The sequence below is a fragment of the Beta vulgaris genome, chromosome 6, assembly GCF_026745355.1.
Source record: "Beta vulgaris subsp. vulgaris cultivar EL10 chromosome 6, EL10.2, whole genome shotgun sequence".
NCBI classification, from domain to species: Eukaryota; Viridiplantae; Streptophyta; class Magnoliopsida; order Caryophyllales; family Amaranthaceae; genus Beta; species Beta vulgaris.
In genome coordinates this window covers 6,970,305-6,982,579 of record NC_079207.1, presented here as the reverse complement: position 1 = coordinate 6,982,579, position 12,275 = coordinate 6,970,305, and positions in this window count along the sequence as shown.

Below are 12,275 nucleotides of genomic sequence, written 5' to 3'. Positions count from 1 at the left end.
CAATTAGTAAAAATTATAAAAAGTTGATATTAAAAAATTATACATTGAAAGGAGTCTAACAAGATTTTATATGGCTATGTTTTTCCTAAAATATAAATCATCATAGACAATCAAAGTATATAAGATGTGAATAGTAAATACTATACAAATTGTGCAAATATTTCTAAACGGATGAAGTAGGTGATAATCAAGTGGAACTGTGAAAAGTTAAGTTTAAGAGCTCTAATAACAATCTTGACTTTTGTTAGGAAATAACAACCGCCTCCTCTCTCCTTCTTTTTTCTCTCTTCTCTCCCCTCTTCCACAAAACCTTAATTTTCAATCTAGGGGCTACCAGCCTACCACCACTCTTTTGGGCGGTGGTAAGCCCCTTTTCTCATTTTATTACTAGTTTTTTTATGTTTATGTTTCCAATAAATCTCAGTCTCTTTATAATGGAGAGTTTTTCTACCCATATATTGGGTTATGCCTACCCATATATTGGGTTTTATCTCTCTCTATGTGAGAGTTTAGAGAATTTGTTTTTGGGTTTTGTGTGATTCAAGATGTTGATTTGTTGATCGAAATTTGTGCGGAGTTGCAACAGATGTCAAGACTTCGTTTACAATCACTTGAATTGAATCCGGTTCTACTTCAAAACTACAAAAGATCGATACACCCCCTTGCAGAATGCTGCATTAGACAGTGATGTGAAAGACAAGGGTTTTCAGAAGTGTTAGATCTACTCAACGATCGTGGTTTTATCATATTAGAATTGTATTTATTTCATTTTGATATGTATTTGTTTAGTTTTGACTTCTATTGTAAATGTCGTATGATTTTGAAACAATGAATTAATATTATTTTCAAAAAAAAGTTTAAGAGCTCTCGCCAAGGTTCAATCTTTATCGCTATTATTCTGGGTAAATTTCTAGTTATAGTTTGACTGACTAGAATTTTACTTATAAATTGAGATCCTCTTAATTCTACTTAATAATTGTAGGATTATTGTATTTGTTTTAGATTTTGAGTAAGGAAGTATGAGCTCTTACAACATACATTAATTAACATTATCTTAGAGTTTGCTATGATATTATTGTAATCAAATATTATTATCATACTAGCTAGATTTTGATTGAAATTTGTGTAATGCATGGACAAAAGGTAAAAAATAAAATGTTAGAAACATAAATTATTGATCTATTAAATTTTATGTAATTTTAAGTAGACGAATATGTATATACTTCTACACCCCCCTCATTATCGGTTGTTCTTTTTAGTCGGACTTTGACGTCTCTTAAATAGATTCCTTATATAAAGAATAAAAGAGAATATAGAGAGGGTATATATTAGGTAATTAATAATAAGTTTAATTTATTCCTAATGTTAACTCATGTTTGTCTTATAACACAAATGTATGATTTATTTATAGCCACTTTAAATTCAATAATACTTCATCTTGAGCTAAAATAATTAATAGATATAAGTATATGATATCGAGAAAAATGTCAATTCATCTCCGATATGTATACACTTTATACATCAAGTGGCATTTTCGTTTACAGATATTCAACCGTAGGGGTGACTTTTTATTTTAAAAAATAAATTACGACTTAATATTAACCTTTATTTACGAAAGAGCCACAAGTTTATACATCCCAAGATAAACTAGGGCACACTATGTGATATCTGCATCTTACTTTTAGAAACTTAAAACTCTTATCATATGTATACATAATATGACACATTATAACACTTTGAAGTGTGTAGCAAAAATTATGCAACTCACTTCACATTATTTTTATTATTATTATTATTATTATTATTATTATTATTATTATTATTATTACTATTATTATTATTATTATTATTATTATTATTATTAATGTCTTAGATAGTTTATTGAAATCAAAGTTTATGTTTTCCCATTATCTTAACCATGTACTACCTCCGTTTCTTTTTAATTGTTACGGTTTGCTTTTCATTAGAACCAATGCAAAAGTTGAAAAGTAGGACTGTAACCTTGTAACCTGTAAGGTAATTTTTTTCTATCTCGTCTAGTTTCACTTTCACCTTCACTTATCTTGGTAAGACTTTAATTTCTCTAATGGAATTCACTGAAACACTATATGAGATTAATATATAGTTTTTCAATGCAAAAATGTCACTTTAGCTTCTATGTATCTTTTTCTACTTTATACCTTGCAAATTGAAGGCGTGAAATATGAAAACATATTCTTTTTTTCACCAATGGACAAGGTCACTTTCAAAGACCTTAAGCCGTCATTTTTTACTACTTGGGTTATTCTTTTTAAAAATTGCATCCAAATTTATTGCTTATTTATCAAAAGTTTCCGTAAAAGTTGGTGGGTTATTTTATCGTCATATTTATTATAAGCATACGTATATCGTTTTTTCTAATATATGTATATGATACAAAGGTTAAATTTATCAATTATACAAATTAATTAATTAAAATAGAACATTTTTCCTAAAATTATGTTAAACTAGTTTTTTATGTATGCAATACGTATGTCGATTGTTTGAGTCTATTTTTAGTAAAATTCATCAAAACATAATTATATTTTTAGTAAAATTCATCAAAACATAATTATAAAATTATAATTTATAATTATTGCTATTCACATTACTGTAATCTATAAAGCTTTTAGAAATTAAAATAAATATTTAGATGTAAAGTTTTGTAGTCAAATTAAATTTGTAATTTTTTTTAATTGAGTAACTATTTTTCTTATTATGTCAAGTTACTTTGTTAATGTTTATTTAGTTTGTTGTTGGAATATTTGACTCATCTTTAAATTAAGAAATGATATAATTGTACAAAATCTGAATATCCAATCAACTATATATATTTAGCTCAGGATAAAAGAGATACTTCATTGGGAACTCTATAGCTCCCCTTGGCTTATAGTATAAATGTATAATAGGGATTAAAGAGATATATATATTAATGACAATTTTGGTTTGATTAAAAAAGATAAATATATATTAATAAAGAAACAATTATTTAGCATAATGATAGGGAGGATATTCTATTTTAATTTATTAATTTTTTAAATAGATAAGTTCTAACCTTTGCACTAAGTGCATGTGTGATTTTGTGCATAGGTTAGAAAAATCGTACATACATAGGATAAAAATTATGAGTTTGAAGCATGCGATGGTGAGTAGTGAAATGAGATCTGAATTAGTCAAATTTGGAGGAAATGAGGACAAATTAGAGTGATGAAAGAGATTCAATGGTGAAAAGGTCGCCATGCCTAGTCAGCTCTTGCTGTGAATTGTAGGACCACTTAATTAAAATTTACTTAATTTGTTCTTTCCCAAAAGAAAAATTTACTTAATTTGTCATTAAGTGGAAAAGACAAGTCTTAAACATTTTTAAATCATAATTTCATCATCAAGCTGTAAGACTAGTGGCTATTTTTCCGGGTAATGATTAATGAATATAAATGAAAAATACTTGTACGGATCTAGGTTATGTTCAGTTCACTTTATTTTTGCTTATTTCAGATCTAATCAGATCAGATAAAATAAGTTCATATCAAATCAGATCATGCTTATATTTAAAAACTCATTATTACTATTAAATATCTTTCATTACATATTAGTAAAAATTATACTAATTGAATATTAATAAAATACTCATTGAGACGAATCAAACAAGACCCCACATGACTATATTTTTTTCTTATATATTGAGAAAAATCTAAAAGATTCTCTCTAATTGTGAATAGTGTCAAGATTCTAAGTGAGAAAGATAAAAAAATACAAAGGGAGTATTATTATTGTTGTTGTTGTACTTATTAATTATTAATATTGGTAATTATTATTAATCTTGTTATTACCATTATAAATGTCATTGTTATCATTATATTAAGTTATTTTGTTGTTATTAAATAATAGAAAATTAAAAGTCACGTGTTAAGAACATAACGCAAAAATAAGAAATATATATAATATGATAGCTCAAATCCATGACAACGAAACTACGTACTAAGTTCGGATTACATTTCAAAATAAGCTAAGTGTGAGATACAAATTATAAATTTAGATTTGGTACACCTCTTCTTATCGAATTCCAAATCTCTCTAGCTATTTGAAGTTGCACGCTATTTATTTCTTTTATGAGCAAGTCATATTTGTTTGTATATCTTATTTTATTTTATATGAAAAAAAGAGTAAGTGTGAAACATTTTTTTTAAGGGAAAGTGTGAAACATTGTATAAGTACTCTTATAAATTAATGACTTGAGTTATATAATTATTTTAGTAATAATAATTATTATTATGATTATAATTATTATTGTTGTTCTTATAATAATATAATAATAATAATAATTATTATTAATAAAAGTTGTAATAGAAATAAAATGATAATAATAGTGATACTATAAAAAAGATCTTATAATGTATTGCATAATAATGAATTACAAAGTAATAATATAATAGTAATATATTTTATAAAAGATAAGATCTTGTAAATCAGATCAGCTCAGACCAGATCAGATCAGAAAAAATAAGTTCATATCAGATAAGTTCAAATCAGAAAATTTCAGGTGAACTAAACATAGCCCTAGTGTAGATAAGAGGCTTTGTCTAGCCTTGAAGCCTTTCAAACATAATGATACAAGAGTTTTTCTAACATATGTCATCTTTGAATCTATGAACAACCAAATGCATCAAATAAATGAGCAGAAGGTGATAGTATTGGCATCACTTCCAATCTTAGTGGTCAAGAGATCGAGTCTCACTCCTTACATGGAGGGATTCCCAATTTCCCCCTTCCTTATAAGAGACTTCATTATTATGAAACAGTATTATGACAGAGGACATTATTGGACATATAGAAGTGTTAAATTTGATTTTATTTCTTTGAGTCGGAGACGTGAAATTTGTTTGTTAGTCAGTTGAAAGTCTTGACCTAAATAAATCATGGTTAGTATGGCTTAGACAAAACTTAACATGAATATTAAAATTAAACATGAATTTAATGTTTAAGTCTCATTAATACTATATTTAATCTTTGGGTAAATTAGAAAAATTGAGACTACAATGGTAAGAATAAAAAAAAAAACTTGAATCTACCACTGTAAATTCTTAAGAATAAGAATCTATCAATAGAAATTTCCCTAATAAATATTGTGTAATGAATTAATTTAAGTTTCTTTAGAAAAAAGTTGAATGCCCTCAACAACAACTTTGGTTGTTTTTTAAATTTGCAACAGTAGAACCACTTCCACAAATTATGATCAACCAATAAGTTATAAAAAGCAAGAAAACGAATATCCTAGGGCACCTAGAAACATCATATGAATATACCACCATGCATGCAGTTAAGTTATTTCTCCCAATGTCGTCCCATTATCTATTTATCTATATAATATACTTTACAACAAAACTTATCTATAATTTATAAGATCTCTATGCTATAATATAATATTATGATTAGTTGATCTCCATATATAGCAGTTGTACTGATATGATCTTTCTGATTCGTGTGAAAGAAAAAGGGGTTTGTGATGACATGAGTTGGCATTTAGCGTTTAGCATTTTGGCAATTAGCATCATGCACTACGTATATATTATCAAAAATATGTTAAAGCTTGTCCAAAATTAGTTAATTTACGCTATATTTATTTGATTGAGTTTGTTTTGAAAGAGACAGTCTACTTTTAAATTAAAATTAGGCAATGGTAAGCCCAATATTAAAAAGAGAATTAGCTCAATAGTGACTAGGTTTCGGTGACTAGGTTAATCCATTTAATAACTAGGTCTACTTTTATATTAAAATTAGACCGTCTCTTTTAATAATTTTTGTATTTCTTTACAACTATTTCATTTGAAGTGATTTTCTTTATATATCTTCATAATTTCCTTTACAAAATCATGAAAAATGCCAAAGTTATAGATTATTCAATATCGTCTATTTTTATATCATCCTCATAAAAAAATGGTAACTACTCACATAACTTAATTACTACATCTGAATCATCGTACATTTATTTATCTCAAATGGTTAGAGGGATTTGCTTATTGATCTACAATTAAAAGAGTTACCGTTTTTTATTAGTCTACATATAATTGACAATAATATATATATATCGGGGTCAAATGAGAAAACTACATGAACTTTTTACTATTTGAAGTCAATGTGCATATTTTCTTACCAATGTCCAATTTTTTTCATCATTGGCATTATTTTAACAAAAATAATTTATCTAAAGAAATGGGTTGTTTGGCAATCGACTATTGGCTGGTTTACTTTGCTTGTTTGACTAGCTGGAAGCATTGACCGTATGTAATGGCTTTTTAGATTGGTTGTTTAAGCCGACTGTTTTCAAAAGTGTGCTATAATTGTTGGCTGTTTATTAGAAAGTTTGTGGGTCAACAAGCCAAAATCCAATCCAAAAAGTTTCTCCAGACAACCCTTTTATTTTGGCTTGAAAGCCAACTTTTCAGCCAACAACCAAAAAGTTAATAACCAAACATTTATTTTAATTGTTTAACTAAATTAAAAAGCCGAAATCCAATTAAAAAGCCATTTACCAAACATAATCAGAAGGTAATATGTAAAAACCTTTATAATACACATACATTTATTTCTTAATTAAGAACTTTTTAATAATCTATTTTCTTTTATGGTGATTAATTTTATGAACAGATATTAAAAAATATTCTGACAGAAATATTTTATTTAACCTCTCGTCTATAGTGATGGATTCTATCCAATCATTGAGATATAACTATATAACTACATAATTATATATATATAAGCCCATATCAACATATAATATGACAACAAATCCAAGTAGAAAGACATGCATGTATATAAGAATATTAAGATAACCAAGTTTGGCGGGCTGATTAATTAACTTAATCAGTATTAGTAACAAGCTAAGTACGATATCGACACGTCCCAAACTCACTAAAAAAAAGAGTTGATTGGATAAGGCTTCTTTTCTCCAACACTTTTTCTTGTAATTAATTAGCTACTTAATTAAGCGGTTTGCATGGTTAAGCCGTGGAAATAGTGTCGTGATTTTGGCTTTTATCATGTCTACACATAATCAAATACATAATTATCAATTTTCTAATAACTATAACAATAATAATAACAATAGCAAAAATTATTGAAAGAGTCAATCTAATTTTAATATAAAAGTAGACATCGTCACTAAATGAATTAAACTAGTTACTGAAAGAAATTAACCTAAGTCACTATTAATATTGGGTTAATCTTTTTTTTAATATTGGATTTATTATTGCGTAATTTTAATTTAAAAGTAGGCGGTTTCTTATCAGATAAACTCTAACAATAATATTAGGTCGTTGTCAATCGGTCATAAGCATGTCAACATTTTATAGGTAGGTTGTTGCCACCTTAAGTACATTTCTACTAATTAATTTAGGACTAAGTATAATATGATAACTAAAGTTGTTTGAAAACCTAATTAATCTTATCGATGCCCAAACTCTTGTAGGACAAAATATTAATTATATAAATTACTTGTAGTTGTTACTGATAGCATATAAGCATATCATGCTTTGATTCAATAGAGTAGACCATGAGTTCATCAAAAAGAAATAGGCCTTGATTAGGTAAATGATCTTGGCCAACTTTTTGATTGATTATTGTCTTTAAAATTTGTTGGAGTGGTAAAATAAGTAAAAAGATGTGGCTGTAAATGGCTTTGCAATTGCCTAAAAAATAGCTTCTCATCCAAAAAAAACATTTGTACGAGCCAACTAATTGACATACTTTCTCTGTTCTATAATTAATGTAACGTCAAGGAAAGATATAATATTATTTAAGATATTTATATGATATAGAGAGAGATATAAAAGGATAAAATAGTGATGACTCATGTAATGTTAAGAGAGATATAAAAAAAAAGTAAGGAACCCATTAGTCAATTGGGAAAAGCTATATTATTTTGGTGAAGTGTTTCACATATATTACAATTGAAGAAGTATCTCCCAGCAAAAACTAAAAAGATGATTCGTTTTCAAAGTTTATAAAGATATATCAAGTACTTTATCCGTTTTTCAAATTAATTGTAATATAATTCGCCTTTTAAGATCTCCAAAGTTTACTTTGTTGTTGGTGATCAGTCTCAGTCTCCAGCAGGCCCAAGCCCAAGCAATACTAATCCACCTAATATCATTTGTTCACTTGTATGAGCTGTACTTAGTTTGTTACTAAGTTTGTTATTTCTGTTATTACATTCTTGAATGATGTAATAAGTATATAAGGTGGTTACATTGTAATAACTCTAATTCATTTCATTACAGAAATAATACTCTCTCTCTGTTCTCCTCTCTCTATCTTCTATTCTCTATTCTTCTGTGAAAATGAAGTTTTCATAATCATCATATGATAAACTTCAATATGGTATCAGAGCTTTTCCGCATTATTACAAAGATCCTTCGTTGATTTCAGATTAAAATCTGAAAGTTTCTTTGAGGAATTCAGACAAATTTTCTGGCATTTTTGTTCTTACGTCAAAATAGGTTTGAATATTCTTTTACCTCAAATTCTTATTAACGAGCTGCAGAATATGTTCATTTGGAATTCTGATTAGCTAGATTTGATTCTTTTCGATTAATTCAAGTGGTATTGACTTGAATTTTGTTGATTGTTGATTAATTCAAGTGGTATTGACTTGAAACTTGTTGGTTTTTTATATAATCAAGTGGTATTGACTTGATCTTTGATGATTCTTGATGTATTCAAGATAGTTAGCTTGAAATTAGTGAAAATTTTAATCTATTAAAATCAGATTTTCTTCATATCAATACACTTTTCACTCTAAATCAAAATGCCTGAGAGTCCTACAAATTCAATTTCCAATAGCCTACCTCCTACACAAGATCCAACTAGTGTTTACTATCCATCCTTCTGAAAATCCTACCCTACCTCTTGTTTCTGAGCGTTTCAGTGGAGTTGGATATGGTGAATGGAAGAGGAGCATGATCATAGCTCTCTCTGCTAAAAATAAAATGGCGTTTGTTGATGGCACACTAGTAAAACCTTGTGAAACTGATAAATCTTATCATGTCTGGGAAAGGTGTAACAATGTTATTATCTCATATATACTGAGGTCTCTTGATAATAACATTGCTAGGAGTGTGATTTACTATACTACAGCAAGGGAGATTTGGCAGGACTTAGAAGAAAGGTTTTCACAAAGTTCTGGTCCTCAATTATACTCCTTACAACAAACTCTTCATGATCTATTCCAAGATTCTTCAACATCTGTTGCTGAGTTTTTTACAGAGATCAAGAGTATTTGGGATGAGATGAGTGCCATGAATCCTATTCATGTTTGTTCTTGTACTGGATGTACATGTGGTATCACTAAACAATTTTTCAAACAACAGCAAGAAGAAAGATTAATTCAGCTGATCTTGATGAAGATTGATAACAAATACAACAATGTTAGGAGCAATCTTCTTATGATGCAACCTCTTCCAAACATTCAACTAGCCTATAGACTGTTAAGTCAGGAAGAAAAGCAAAGGCAAACTAGTTCTTTAGCTGTTGAGAACATAGGTTATATGGCCTTTGCAGCTGCTGATCAGAAAGATAGATATTCCATTACAAAGGGGAATAATGGAGGTATTAAGGTTAATTCCAACAATAAAAGGAATTATTCCTCAACTGGAACTTTTTCTTGTGACTACTGTCACATGCCAGGTCACACTAAGGAGAGATGTTATAGACTTCATGGATTTCCTGCTGGTTATGGTACTGGTAAAGGATATAAAGGAGAAGGGAAGAAGGTAGTTGCCCTGGTTCATGGAGAAACTGACAGTGATGATATTGATGATGAAGTTCCTATTTCAGTCAGTCAATACAATCACCTTCTGCAACTTATCACCAAGCAAGTCCCTGATCCTTACTCAACAAGCACTGGTCCTAGTGCTCATGTTGCAGGTACTTGTTTATTAAGTTGTTCAAACTCTAAATGGATTATTGATAGTGGTGCTAGTGATCATATATGTTCTAACTTAGAACTATTTGAGTCCTATTCACCATTTGATGTCTATCCTAACACCATTACTATCGCTGATGGCAAAACAGCTAAAGTGGAACATATAGGGACTGTTCATCTTGACAATGGTATTAAACTTGACAAAGTATTACATGTACCTAATTTTAAGTTTAATCTTATATCTACACATAAGTTGTGTACAAATTTATCATGTGAAGTGATTTTTTCTCACAATAAATGCATGATTCAGGGTCCTTCCATGAGTTCCTAAGTTCTTGGTGAACTTCATTCTGGGTTATATGCAGTAGATGACAATCAATCCAAGCTAGATTCTCTTCCTCAGACTGGTATAGCTTGTCCAGCCTCTCTTGAAGAAGCAAAATTATGGCATATGAGACTAGGCCACATACCATTTAATAAGCTACATCTAGTTAATGATTGCTTTACAGAGAATATTATCTCTAATACAATTTGTCAAGTTTGTCCCAAAGCAAGGCAAACTAGGATTTCTTTTCCTAAATTTTTATCAACTTCTACTCAGAAACCTTTTGAGCTTTTACATGTGGATGTTTGGGGTCCCTATCATACCAAGACTCATGAAGGTTGTAATATGTTTTTAACAGTTGATGATTTTTCCAGACACACATGGGTTTTCTTAATGAAACATAAGAGTGATTTTGTAGCTATCTTACAAATGCTTAATTCTCTAATTAAGACTCGGTATGGTGCTCAAATTCTGTGCATAAGATCTGATAATGCAAAAGAATTGTGTGAAGGGAGTATGTTGCAGTTTTACACAGCTCAAGGAATTCTACACCAAAGAAGCTGTACGTACTCTCCTCAACAGAATGGGGTTGTGGAGAGAAAGCACAGGCACCTTCTAGAGACAGCAAGGGCCCTTCTCTTCCAATCCAGGGTACCTGTCAGATTTTGGGGTGAGTGCCTCCTATGTGCTGCACACCTAATAAACAGGATGCCTTTTAGCAGCGTTCAGTTTTCTTCTCCTTATGAACTCTTACATGGTTCTAAGCCCTCTTTTTCTCACTTGAAAGTTTTTGGTTGCCTCTGCTATGTCTCTACTATTAAAGCTCATAGATCCAAATTGGATCCTAGAGCCACTCCTTGCATTTTTCTAGGGTATCCTTCAGGTCAGAAAGCTTATAAAGTATATGATCTAGAAAATCACAAGTTATTTTCTAGAGATATCATTTTTCATGAAAAACATCTCCCTTTCCATCATTCTCCTACTTCGTCTTCTATTCCTCCCATTTTCTTACCTGCTAACACACCTTTTGACATGGATTCTTATCTTGATATCCCTGATTCTCTTATTCTCCCTACACCTGTTACTTCTCCTACTCCTACTATTCCTACTTCTTCTTCTCCTGCACATTCTCCTGAATCTTCTTCTTCCATACCCTCATCTATTTCTCCTTTACCTCTTCCACCTTCAAGATTCTCTACTAGACCCAAACACACTCCCAAATATCTTGATTCTTATATTTGTACAGCTCAATCAATCCTCTCTCACTGGTGTAATATTGTTTTTTATGACAATTTACCCCAACACACTAAAGCTCTCATCAGTCAACAATGTTCCTTATCTGAACCTTCTAGTTATTCAGAAGCTGTTAAGGATCCTGGTTGGGTACAAGCCATGCAAAAGGAATTTACAGCACTAGAACAAACAGGCACTTGGGATCTAGTTCCCCTTCCTAAAGGCAAGAAACCCATAGGTTGCAAATGGGTCTTCAAGGTTAAGTTAAAGGTTGATGGTTCTCTTGAAAGACTCAAAGCTAGATTGGTAGCTAAAGGTTTCACACAGAAATATGGCATTGATTATGCAAAAACCTTCTCACCAGTGGTTCAAGGGCCACCATTAGGTGCTTATTGGCTGTTGCTGCCTCCAAACAGTGGCATATCCATCAATTGGATATCAATAATGCCTTTCTACATGGCACCTTGGAAGAAGAGGTCTATATGAAGTCTCCTGAAGGTTACTATAATCCTGATCATTATGTTTGCAAGCTTAAAAGATCCCTATATGGCTTGAAACAAGCCTCTAGGTAATGGTTTGCTAGATTGCAAACTGAGTTGGTTGATCAAGGCTACACTCAGTCTAAAAATGACTATTCCCTTTTCATTTCTACCTCACCTCATTTTACTGTAGCTGTCATCTATGTAGATGACATTAGTTTAACTGGCCCTGAGCTTTCTTCCATTATAGCTCTCAAAACCCACCTACATGCCATCTTCAGCATCAAAGATTTAGGCCAGT